This window comes from Eubalaena glacialis, chromosome 9, assembly GCF_028564815.1.
Source record: "Eubalaena glacialis isolate mEubGla1 chromosome 9, mEubGla1.1.hap2.+ XY, whole genome shotgun sequence".
Lineage (NCBI taxonomy): Eukaryota > Metazoa > Chordata > Mammalia > Artiodactyla > Balaenidae > Eubalaena > Eubalaena glacialis.
In genome coordinates this window covers 106005884-106019679 of record NC_083724.1, presented here as the reverse complement: position 1 = coordinate 106019679, position 13796 = coordinate 106005884, and the positions used below count along the sequence as shown (strand labels likewise).

The 13796-nt window shown below is 36.7% G+C and overlaps 1 non-coding gene across 1 annotated transcript; it reads right to left on the bottom strand.

Moving 5' to 3' along the window:
- Positions 1-10720: 10720 nt before the first annotated feature.
- On the bottom strand, positions 10721-10827 carry LOC133098487 (U6 spliceosomal RNA). The gene has a single exon (XR_009702187.1). It is a non-coding gene; the product is annotated as a U6 spliceosomal RNA (small nuclear RNA).
- Between the last annotated feature and the right edge of the window lie 2969 nt (positions 10828-13796).

Genomic DNA, 13796 nt, shown 5'->3' with positions numbered 1-13796 from the left:
CCAATTTCCATTCCCACCAATAGTGTATAAAGGTTCCCTTTTTCCCACATTCTCACCAATGCTTGTTAATCTTTCATCTTTTGATAATGACATTTCTAACAGGTGTGAGATGATATCATATTGTGGTTTTGATTTGTATTTCTTTGACGATTAGTGATGTTGAGCATCATTTTATATACATGTTGGCCATTTGCATGTCTTCCTGAAGAAACTGGTTGATATTCTAGTCATTGCTCTTTTTTAAAATTGGGTTATTTGGGATTTTTTTTTGCTTTTGAACTGAAGGAGTTCCTTATATGTTTTGGATATTAACCCCTTATCATATATACAGCTTGCAAATATTTTCTCCCATTCCATAGGTTGCCTTTTCACTCCGTTGTTTCCTTTTCTGTGCAAAAGCTTTTTAGTTTGATGTAATCTCACTTGTCTATTTTTACTTTTGTTTCCTGTGTTTTTGATGTCATACCCAAAAAAATCATTGCTCAGGCTAATGTCAAGATTTTTCTCTATGTTCTCTTCTAGTAGTTTTATGGTTTCAAGTTTTATGTTTGTCTTTAATCAATTATGAGTTGATTTTTGTGTATGATATGAAATAAGGGTCCAATTTCATTCTTCTGCATGTGAATACCCAGTTTTCCCAACACCATTTATTTATTTATTTATTTTTTTTAAACATCTTTATTGAAGTATAATTGCTTTACAATGGTGTGCTAGCTTCTGCTTTACAACAAAGTGAATCAGTTACACATATACATATGTTGCCATATCTCTTCCCTCTTGCATCTCCCTCCCTCCCACCCTCCCTATCCCACCCCTCTAGGTAGTCACAAAGCACCGAGCTGATCTCCCTGTGCTATGCGGCTGCTTCCCACTAGTTATCTATTTTACATTTGGTAGTGTATATATGTCCATGACACTCTCTCACCCTGTCACATCTCACCCCTCCCCCTCCCCATATCCTCAAGTCCATTCTCTAGTAGGTCTGTGTCTTTATTCCCATCTTGCCACTAGGTTCTTCATGACCTCTTTTTTTTTTTTTTTTCCCTTAGATTCCATATATATGTGTTAGCATACTGTATTTGTTTTTCTCTTTCTGACTTACTTCACTCTGTATGACAGACTCTAACTCCATCCACCTCATTACAAACACCTCCATTTCATTTCTTTTTATGGCTGAGTAATATTCCATTGTATATATGTGCCACATCTTCTTTATCCATTCATCCGATGATGGACACCTAGGTTGCTTCCATGTCCTGGCTATTGTAAACAGAGCTGCAATGAATATTTTGGTACATGACTCTTTCTGAATTATGGTTTTCTCAGGGTATATGCCCAGTAGTGGGATTGCTGGGTCATATGGTAGTTCTATTTTTAGTTTTTTAAGGAACCTCCATACTGTTCTCCATAGTGGCTGTATCAATTTACATTCTCACCAACAGTGCAAGAGTGTTCCCTTTTCTCCACACCCTCTCCAGCATTTATTGTTTCTAGATTTTTTGATGATGGCCATTCTGACCGGTGTGAGATGATACCTCATTGTAGTTTTGATTTGCATTTCTCTAATGATTAATGATGTTGAGCATTCTTTCATGTGTCTGTTGGCAATCTGTATCTCTTCTTTGGAGAAATGTCTATTTAGGTCCTCTGCCCATTTTTGGATTGGGTTGTTTGTTTTTTTGTTATTGAGCTGCATGAGCTGCTTGTAAATCTTGGAGATTAATCCTTTGTCAGTTGCTTCATTTGCAAATATTTTCTCCCATTCTGAGGGTTGTCTTTTGGTCTTGTTTATGGTTTCCTTTTCTGTGCAAAAGCTTTTAAGTTTCATTAGGTCCCATTTGTTTATTTGTGTTTTTATTTCCATTTCTCTAGGACCTGGGTCAAAAAGGATCTTGCTGTGACTTATGTCATACAGTGTTCTGCCTATGTTTTCCTCTAAGAGTTTGATAGTGTCTGGCCTTACACTTAGGTCTTTAATCCATTTTGAGTTTATTTTTGTGTATGGTGTTAGGGAGTGTTCTAATTTCATACTTTTACATGTACCTGTCCCATTTTCCCAGCACCACTTATTGAAGAGGCTGTCTTTTCTCCACTGTATATGCTTGCCTCCTTTATCAAAGATAAGGTGACCATATGTGCGTGGGCTTATCTCTGGGCTTTCTATCCTGTTCCATTGATCTATATTTCTGTTTTTGTGCCAGTACCAAACTGTCTTGATTACTGTAGCTTTGTAATATAGTCTGAAGTCAGGGAGCCTGATTCCTCCAGCTCCATTTTTCGTTCTCAAGATTGCTTTGGCTATTCGGGGTCTTTTGTGTTTCCATACAAATTGTGAAATTTTTTGTTCTAGTTCTGTGAAAAATGCCAGTGGTAGTTTGATAGGGATTGCATTGAATCTGTAGATTGCTTTGGGTAGCAGAGTCATTTTCACAATGTTTATTCTTCCAATCCAAGAACATGGTATATCTCTCCATCTATTTGTATCATCTTTAATTTCTTTCATCAGTGTCCTATAATTTTCTGCATACAGGTCTTTTGTCTCCTTAGGTAGGTTTATTCCTAGGTATTTTATTCTTTTTGTTGCAATGGTAAACGGGAGTGTTTTCTTAATTTCACTTTCAGATTTTTCATCATTAGTATACAGGAATGCAAGAGATTTCTGTGCATTAATTTTGTATCCTGCTACTTTACCAAATTCATTGATTAGCTCTAGTAGTTTTCTGGTAGCATCTTTTGGATTCTCTATGTATAGTATCATGTCATCTGCAAACAGTGACAGCTTTACTTCTTCTTTTCCGATTTGGGTTCCTTTTATTTCTTTTTCGTCTCTGATTGCTGTGGCTAACACTTCCAAAACTATGTTGAATAATAGTGGTGAGAGTGGGCAACCTTGTCTTGTTCCTGATCTTAGTGGAAATGGTTTCAGTTTTTCACCATTGAGGACAATGTTGGCTGTGGGTTTGTCATATACGGCCTTTATTATGTTGAGGAAAGTTCCCTCTATGCCTACTTTCTGCAGGACTTTTATCATAAATGGGTGTTGAATTTTGTCGAAAGCTTTCTCTGCATCTATTGAGATGATCATATGGTTTTTCTCCTTCAATTTGTTAATATGATGTATCACGTTGATTGATTTGCGTATATTGAAGAATCCTTGCATTCCTGGAATAAACCCCACTTGATCATGGTGTATGATCCTTTTAATGAGCTGTTGGATTCTGTTTGCTAGTATTTTGTTGAGGATTTTTGCATCTATGTTCATCAGTGATATTGGCCTGTAATTTTCTTTCTTTGTGACATCTTTGCCTGGTTTTGGTATCAGGGTGATGGTGGCCTCGTAGAATGAGTTGGGGAGTGTTCCTCCCTCTGCAATATTTTGGAAGAGTTTGAGAAGGATAGGTGTTAGCTCTTCTCTAAATGTTTGATAGAATTCGCCTGTGAAGCCATCTGGTCCTGGGCTTTTGTGTGTTGGAAGATTTTTAATCACAGTTTCAATTTCAGTGCTTGTGATTGGTCTGTTCATATTTTCTATTTCTTCCTGGTTCAGTCTCGGCAGGTTGTGCATTTCTAAGAATCTGTCCATTTCTTCCAGGTTGTCCATTTTATTAGCATAGAGTTGCTTGTAGTAATCTCTTATGATCGTTTGTATTTCTGCAGTGTCAGTGGTTACTTCTCCTTTTTCATTTCTAATTCTATTAATTTGAGTCTTCTCCTTTTTTTTCTTGATGAGTCTGGCTAATGGTTTATCAATTTTGTTTATCTTCTCAAAGAACCAGCTTTTAGTTTCATTGATTTTTGCTATTGTTTCCTTCATTTCTTTTTCATTTATTTCTGATCTGATCTTTATGATTTCTTTCCTTCTGCTAGCTTTGGGGTTTTTTTGTTCTTCTTTCTCTAATTGCTTTAGGTGCAAGGTTAGGTTGTTTATTCGAGATGTTTCCTGTTTCTTGATGTAGGCTTGTATTGCTATAAACTTCCCTCTTAGAACTGCTTTTGCTGCATCCCATAGGTTTTGGATCGTCGTGTCTCCACTGTCATTTGTTTCTAGGTATTTTTTGATTTCCCCTTTGATTTCTTCAGTGATCACTTCGTTATTAAGTAGTGTATTGTGTAGCCTCCATGTGTTTGTATTTTTTACAGATCTTTTCCTGTAATTGATATCTAGTCTCATAGCGTTGTGGTCGGAAAAGATACTTGATACGATTTCAATTTTTTTAAATTTACCAAGGCTTGATTTGTGACCCAAGATATGATCTATCCTGGAGAATGTTCCATGAGCACTTGAGAAAAATGTGTATTCTGTTGTTTTTGGGTGGAATGTCCTATAAATATCAATTAAGTCCATCTTGTTTAATGTATCATTTAAAGCTTGTGTTTCCTTATTTATTTTCATTTTGGATGATCTGTCCATTGGTGAAAGTGGGGTGTTAAAGTCCCCTACTATGATTGTGTTACTGTCGATTTCCCCTTTTATGGCTGTTAGTATTTGCCTTATGTATTGAGGTGCTCCTATGTTGGGTGCATAAATATTTACAATTGTTATACCTTCCTCTTGGATCGATCCCTTGATCATTATATAGTGTCCGTCTTTGTCTCTTGTAATTGTCTTTATTTTAAAGTCTATTTTGTCTGATATGAGAATTGCTACTCCAGCTTTCTTTTGATTTCCATTTGCATGGAATATCTTTTTCCATCCCCTCACTTTCAGTCTGTATGTGTCTCTAGGTCTGAAGTGGGTCTCTTGTAGACAGCATATATATGGGTCTTGTTTTTGTATCCATTCAGCCAGTCTGTGTCTTTTGGTGGGAGCATTTAATCCATTTACATTTAAGGTAATTATCGATATGTATGTTCCTATTCCCATTTTCTTAAATGTTTTGGGTTTGTTATTGTAGGTGTTTTCCTTCTCTTGTGTTTCTTGCCTAGAGAAGTTCCTTTAGCATTTGTTGTAAAGCTGGTTTGGTGGTGCTGAACTCTCTCAGCTTTTGCTTGTCTGTAAAGGTTTTAATTTCTCCATCAAATCTGAATGAGATCCTTGCTGGGTAGAGTAATCTTGGTTGTAGGTTTTTCTCCTTCATCACTTTAAGTATATCCTGCCACTCCCTTCTGGCTTGCAGCGTTTCTGCTGAAAGATCAGCTGTTAACCTTATGGGGATGCCCTTGTGTGTTATCTGTTGTTTTTCCCTTGCTGCTTTTAATATGTTTTCTTTATATTTAATTTTTGATAGTTTGATTAATATGTGTCTTGGTGTGTTTCTCCTTGGATTTATCCTGTATGGGACTCTCTGTGCTTCCAGGACTTGATTAACTATTTCCTTTCCCATATTAGGGAAGTTTTCAACTATAATCTCTTCAAATATTTTCTCAGTCCCTTTCTTTTTCTCTTCTTCTTCTGGGACCCCTATAATTCGAATGTTGGTGCGTTTAATGTTGTCCCAGAGGTCTCTGAGACTGTCCTCAGTTCTTTTCATTCTTTTTTCTTTATTCTGGTCTGCAGTAGTTATTTCCACCATTTTATCTTCCAGGTCACTTATCCGTTCTTCTGCCTCAGTTATTCTGCTATTGATCCCATCTAGAGTATTTTTAATTTCATTTATTGTGCTTGTCATCGTTTCTTGATTCCTCTTTAGTTCTTCTACGTCCTTGTTAAATGTTTCTTGCATTTTGTCTATTCTATTTCCAAGACTTTGGATCATCCTTACTATCATTATTCTGAATTCTTTTTCAGGTAGACTACCTATTTCCTCTTCATTTGTTAGGTCTGGTGTGTTTTGACCCTGCTCCTTCATCTGCTGTGTGTTTTTCTGTCTTCTCATTTTGCTTATCTTACTGTGTTTGGGGTCTCCTTTTCACAGGCTGCAGGTTCGTAGTTCCCGTTGTTTTTGGTATCTGTCCCCAGTGGCTAAGGTTGGTTCAGTGGGTTGTGTAGGTTTCCTGGTGGAGGGAACTAGTGCCTGTGTTCTGGTGGATGAGGCTGGATGTTGTCTTTCTGGTGGGTTCGTCCACGTCTGGTGGTGTGTTTTGGGGTGTCTGTGGCCTTATTATGATTTTAGGCAGCCTCTCTGTTAATGGATGGGGCTGTGTTCCTCTCTTGCTAGTTGTTTGGCATAGGGTGTCCAGCACTGTAGCTTGCTGGTCGTTGAGTGAAGCTGGGTCTTGATGTTGAGATGGAGATCTCTGAGAGATTTTCGCCGTTTGGTATTACGTGGAGCTGGGAGGTCTCTTGTGGACCAGCGTCCTGAGGTTGGCTCTCCCACCTCAGAGGCACAGCCCTGATGCCTGGCTGGAACACCAAGAGCCTTTCATCCACACGGCTCAGAATAAAAGGGAGAAAAAATGGAAAGAAAGAAAAAAATGGGATAAAATAAAATAAAATAAAGCAATTATAATAAAAAATAAGAAAAAAATTATTAAGAGTAAATTTATTAAGAAAAAAATTTTTTTAATTTTTAAAAATAGATTTATTAATTTTTTATACTAAAAATAAGAAAAAAATTATTTAGAAAAAATTATTAAGAAAAAAAAATTTTTTAATTTTTTAAAATAAAAAATATGAAAAAACTTATTAAAAATTTTTTTAAAAATAGAAAATAAGGAAAAAATTATTAAGAAAACATTTATTAGGGAAAAAAAATTTTTAAGCCAAAAAAAAAAAAAAAAAAAAAAAAAAACGGACGGACCTAACCCTAGGACTAACGGTGAGAGCAAAGCTATACAGACAAAATCTCATCCAGAAGCATACACATCTACACTCACAAAAAAAAGGAAAAGGGGAAAAGTTAATATATCCTGCTCCCAAAGTCCATCTCCTAAATTTGGGATGATTCATTGTCTATTCAGGTATTCAACAGATGCAGGCACATCAAGTTGTTTGTGGAGCTTTAATCCGTTGCTTCTGAGGCTGCTGGGAGAGATTTCCCTTTCTCTTCTTTGTTCGTACAGCTCCCGGGGTTCAGCTTTGGATTTGGACCCGCCTCTGCATGTAGGTCCCCTGAGGGCGTCTGTTCCCCGCCCAGACAGAACGGGGTTAAAGGAGCAGCTGATTCGGGGGCTCTGGCTCAGTCAGGCCGGGGGGAGGGAGCGGTACGGAGGAGGCGGGGCGAGCCTGCGGCGGCAGAAGCCGGCGTGACGTTGCAGCAGCCTGAGGCGCGCCGTGCGCTCTCCCGGGGAAGTTGTCCCCGGATTACGGGAGCCTGGCCGTGGCGGGCTGCACAGGCTCCCGGGAGGGGCGGTGTGGAGAATGACCTGTGCTCGCCCACAGGCTGTTTGGTGGCGGCAGCAGCAGCCTTAGCGTCTCATGCCCGTCTCTGGGGTCCGCGCTGATAGCCGCGGCTCGCGCCCGTCTCTGGAGTTCGTTTAAGTGGCGCTCTGAATCCCCTCTCCTTGCACGCCGCGAAACAAAGAGGCAAGAAAAATTCTCTTGCCTCTTTGGCAGCTGCAGTCTTTTTCCCGGACTCCCTCCCGGCTAGCACCGAAGCCGGAGCCCCAGCTCCCAGGCCCCGCCCGCCCCGGTGGCTGAGCAGACAAGCCTCTCGGGCTGGTGAGTGCTGGTCAGCACCGCTCCTCTGTGCGGGAATCTCCGCTTTGCCCTCTGCACCAATGTGGGTGCGCTCTCCTCCGTGGCTCCGAAGCTTCCCCCCTCTGCTACCCGCAGTCTCTGCCCACGAAGGGGCTTCCTAGTGTGTGGAAACCTTTCCTCCTTCACAGCTCCCTCCCACTGGTGCAGGTCCCGTCCCTATTCTTTTGTCTCTGTTATTTCTTTTTTCTTTTGCCCTACCCAAGTACGTGGGGATTTTCTTGCCTTTTGGGAGGTCTGACGTCTTCTGCCAGCGTTCAGTGGGTGTTCTGTAGGAGCAGTTCCACGTGTAGATGTATTTCTCATGTATCTGTGGGGAGGAAGGTGATCTCCGCGTCTTACTCTTCCGCCATCTTGCCCCTAGCCCCAACACCATTTATTGCAGAGACTATTCGTTCCCCATTTTGTGTTCTTAGTACCCTTTTTGAATATCATATATTAACAAAACTAAGAAAATTTTTGAAAAGACAAACAAAATCAACAAACCCTTAGCTGAAATAAGAAAAAAAAGAGAAAACACTCAAATAAATATAATTAAAAATGAAAGAGGAGATATTACAATATCCATTATTTCAAGTGAGATATTGAAACCCCTTACTATTATTGTATTGCTGTCTATTTCTCACTTCAGGTCTCTTAATATTTGCTTTATATATTTAAGTACTCTGACACTGGGTGTATATATATTTATAATTGTTATGTCTTCCTAATGAAGTGACCCTTTATCATTATATAATGACCTTTTTTGTCTCTTGTGACAGTTTTTAACTTGAAGTCTATTTTGTCTGATGTAGGTATAGCTATCCATAATTTCTTTGTGTTACCATTTGCATAAAACATCTTTTTCCATTCATTTACTTTCAGCCTCATGTATCCTTAACTCTAAAATGCATCTCTGATAGATAACATACTGGTTAGATCTTGTTTTTTTTTTAATCCATTTAGCCACTCTATGTAGTTTGATTGGGAAATTTAATCCATTTATATTTAAAATAATTATTGGTAAATAAGGACTTACTATTTCCATTTTGTTAATTTTTTTGTCTGTTTTTACACCTCTTTTGTTCCTCTCTTCTTCTCTTGTTTTCTTTTCTTGGCATTTTACATTATTTTACATCCTCCATTCTTCAGTCTTGTCACTTGATCACCACAAGATGACTGTCACAGCTCTAATTATCACAACCTCATACAAACATCTCCAAAGGTTGAAAAAATAAGATTTGGAAAAGGAGCTCTTCTTGCATTCCTTTCCTCTTTCATCAGGGAGGAAAAAATTTCTAGAAATCCTCCAATAAATTTCTCCTAGGATTCCACTTGCCAGAACTGTGTTACATGGACATTTTTTAGCTGTAAAGAAAGCTAAGAAAGTTAATATCTGTTATTTTCAGATAAGTTAATATCTGACATTTCCAATGTGAACTATGGGGAGTGTCCAGAAAAGAAAGCAGTTGCCCCTACATGTCTGTGAGTTCCTAACCCACAGATATAATCAGCCACAGATGAAAAATATTCACCAAAAAGAAGTTCCAGAAAGTTCCTGAAAGCAAAACTTGAATTTGCTGCATGCTGGCAACTATTTACATTGTATTTACAACCATTTACATGGTATTTACATTGTTTTAGGTATTATAAATAATCTAGAGATAATTCAAAGTATATAGAAGGATATATGTAGGTTATACGCAAATTGTATGCCATTTTATATAAGGGACTTGAGCATCCTCGGATTTTGGTATCTGTGGGGGGTTCTAGAAGCAATCGCTCATGGATACAAAGGGACAACTGTAGTAACTGAGTCTAACAGACCAACCCACTATTTAGGAATATTTATTAAGATAGATTTGAGACAGGGGTTTGCAGAATTTTAGGACTTCCCCCTAAGACTTTCCCAAGTTTCCTCATTAGTGTAATAAGTAAAAACTAAGACATTGGTTTCCAGATGATACTTTGAATTTAAGAACCATGGCCAGAAGCATAACCATGTATATAATTATGAGTCTAATATTAGAGTAGAAAGGGGTGGGAAGCAATATGAGCCCCAATTTTCCAGAAGTAGAAAATTTTTTAATTAAAATAAGACAAATGCTCAAGGGTATATGGAAGGAAAGTTTATAAAATGTAAAATATTAGTAATGGTTTTATGCATTAGACAACATAAAATTTAAAAAATTATGTCTATATGAAATTAGTTTGAAAGTCTTATAATCACTTTGAAACACATCATACTTTCAACACAGTACCTCTATGTTGTTATAGCTGGTATTTTCACCACTTACAATTATGAACTCGTTTTTCCTATCAACACTCATTCACAACTATGCATGTTACTAAACAAATTTAATATCTTTGTAATTGATTAACTATTTGTTTAGTTAACGTACATTCTCAGAAAGACCTCCACAGTAACAACTTTGATCTGCAGAGTTGACTTTGTAAATGAGGGTTGGATTCTAAAAACTAAGCATGGTACTAGAAGTCCTAGCCAGAGAAATTAGTCAAGAAAAGAAATAAAAGACATCCAAATCAGAAAGTAAGAAGTAGAACTATCTCTGTTTGCAGATGATAGGATCTTATGTGTAGAAAACTTTAAAGACTGCACAAAAAATCTGTTAGAACTAATAACTGAATTCAGTAAAGTCACAGGATACAAAATTAACATGCAAAAAACAGTTGCAGTTCTGCACATTAACAATGAACTATCAGAAAAGGAAATTAAAAAAAATTTTATTGGAGTAGAGTTGATTTACAATGTTGTGTTGCTTTTTGCTGTACAGCAAAGTGAATCAGTTATAAATATACGTATATCCACTCTTTTTTAGATTCTTTTCCCATATAGGTCATTACAGCATATTGAGTAAAGTTCCCTGTGCTATACAGTAGGTACTTATTAGCTATCTATTTTATATGTAGTAGGGTGTATATGTCAATTCCAATCTTCCAATTTATTCCTTCTTCCCCTCTCCCCCCGATAACCATAAGATTGTTTTCTACATCTGTAACTCTATTTCTGTTTTATAAATAAGTTCATTTGTACCATTTTTTTTAGATTCCACATATAAGTGATATCACATGATATTTGTTCTTCTCTGTCTGACTTACTTCATTCAGTATGACAATCTCTAGGTTCATCCATGTCACTGCAAAAAAAATATGGAATGCTTCATGAATTTGCATGTCATCCTTGCTCAGGGGTCATGCTAATCCTCTCTGTATTGTTCCAATTTTAGTATATGTGCAGCCGAAGCGAGCACCAGAAAAAGAAATTAAAGAAACAATCCCATCTATGATAGCATCAAAAAGAATAAAATATCTAGCAGTAAGTGAAAGCTGTGAACGACTTGTATTCTGACATCTACATCACTAATGAATGAAGTCAATGAAGACACATACAAATGGAAAGATATCCTGTATTCATTGAATGGAAGAATTAATATTGTTAAAATGTACATACTACCCAAAATAACTTAGAGTCAATGTAATGCCTATCAAAATCACAATGGTATTTTTGCAAAAACAGGAAAGAACATCCTTAAATTCATATTGAACCAAAAAGAACTTCAAATGTTGCAAAAGAAAAGCAAAGCTGGAGGTAATACACTTACTGATTTCAATGTCTTACAAATCTATGACAATTTAAAAGTGTGGTATTGACATAAAGATAGACATATAGACCAATAGAAAAGGATAGAAAGCCCAGAGATAATCCCTCCCCCATGTATATATGGTCAACTGATCTTTGACAAGGGTGCCAAAAATACAGAATGGGGACAAGGTAGTCTTTTCAACAAATGATGGTGGGAAAACTGGATATCAACTTACAAAATAATGAAATTATACTCTTACTTTACACCATACACAAAAATCAACTCAAAATGGATTAAACACTAAAATGTAAGACCTGAAACTGTAAAACTCTTAGGGAAAACATAAGTGAAAACTTGATGACATTGGTCTTGACAATGATTTCATGCATATGACACCAAAAACACAAGCAACTGAAGAAAAAATGAGCAAATGGGACTGAAAACTAAAAGCTTCTGTACAGCAAAGGAAATATTTAACAGAGTGGAGAGGCAACAGAGTGTAAACAACCTAAACAATGGGAGAAATTATTTGCAAACCACAGATCTGATAAGAAGTTAATATCCAAAATGTATAAGGAACTCCTTCAGCTCAACAGCAAAAAATCCCCAAATAACTGAATTCAAAAAGGAACAAAGGACTTGAATATCAGTTTTTTCAAGGAGACATATAATAGCTAACAGGTGTACAAAATGATTGCTCAACATCACTAATCATCAGGGAAATGGAAATTAAAATCACAATTAGATATTACCTCACACTATTAAGATGTTAGTATGGCTATTATTTTTATTTTAAAAAAGTGTTGGCAAGGATGTGAAGAAATTGAAACTCTTGTACATGGTTCGTGGGAAATGGTATGTACAGCCGCTGTGGAAAACAGCATGGAGGTTTCTCAAAAAATTAAAAATAGAAATACCATATAAGCCAGCACTCCTACTTCTGGGTTTTTATCCAAAAGAACTTATATCAGGATCTCAAAGAGGTATTTGAACTCCCATGTTTATTGTAACATTACTCACAATAGCCAAAATGTGGAAACAACCTAAATTTCCATTAATGGATGAGTTGATATAGAAAATGTGGTATATATATATAGTGAAATATTATTCAACTTTTAAAAAGGAGGAAATCCTGCCATATGCAACAACATAGATGAACCTTGAGAACAATATGATAAGTTAAATAAGTCAATCACAGAATGACAAATACTGCATGATACCACTTATATGAGGTGTATAAAATAGTTAAACACACAGAAGCAGAGAGTAGAATAGTGGTTGCCAGGAATTGGGGGTAGGGAAATATTGGGAATTGTTATTCAATGGATATAAAGTTTCAGTTAGTTGATATGATAAGTTTAGAGAGCTGCCACATAGCATTGTGCTTAAAGTTAACATTAGTATATGTTAATTTGTTAAGAGGGTAGATCTCATGTCAAGTGAACACTTGATATTCATAGAAGAAGAAGAAGAAGAAGAAGAAGAAGGAGAAGAAGGAGAAGATGAAGAAGAAGAAGAAGAAGGAAAAGGAGGAGGGGGAGGGAGGAGGGGAGGGGGAGGGGGGAGGGAAGAAGGGCAGGATGGGGGAGGGGCGGAGGGGAGGGGGAGGGAGAGGGGAAGGAGAAGAGGCTGAGCAAATTCCAACATAATAAATCCGAAGAAACTGATATCAAGATAAATTCTAGTCTAACCTCTGAAAACTAAAGCGAAGAAAAAAAAAGTTGAAAACAGTGAAAGAGAATGACATATTGCCTATAGGGGAAAAACCATTTGAATGACAGATAATTTCTCATCAGAAACCATGGAGACCACAGAGAAATAGCTCAACATTTTCAAGTCCAGGCGGCAGAGAGGTGGAATGCTGCCAACCCAGAATTTTATACCTAGAAAAATACTTTTTTTAAGAATGGAGGGGAAATCAAGACATTCTCAGATGAAGAAAAAGTAAGCAACTGTGTTGCCAGCCAACATAACCTAAAAGAATGGCTAAAGAAGTTTCTTTCAACAGAAAGGAAATAATAAAATAAGGAATCTTGAAGCATTAGAAAGAAAGATCAATGAAAAAAGTCAAAAATATGGGTAAATACCACAAACTTTCCTCCTCCTCTTAAGTTTTCTAAATTATGTTGGATGGTTGGAGTAAAAACTATAACACTCTAATATTGTTCTCAATACACATGGAGGAAATTTTTAGGACAAGGGTATTCTAAATAGGGAAATACTAAAAAGGTGTAAAAGAAAAGAAGGTTTTTATCCTTCACTTGAACTAGTAAAATTTTGAAGACATCAGACTATGAAAACATGTGTATGTATAATGAAATACCTAAAGCTACCACACAAAAAGCTATACAAAGAGATACACTCAAAAGAAACATGGTAGTTACATCAAAATGAAAGTCTAAAAATATTCAAGTAACCCACAGGAAGGCAGAAAAATGAAAAGAAAGAAATGAAAATGAGAGAACAAACAATACAAAAAATAATAGCTAACTTAAGCCCAAACATATTGATAATTACATTAAATGTAAGTGCTCTAAATACACAAATTAAAGGTGGAGATTGGTAGAGTATATAAAATTCATGACACCCAAAATATGCTGTCTATAAGAAAATCACTTCAAATATATTGATATGGG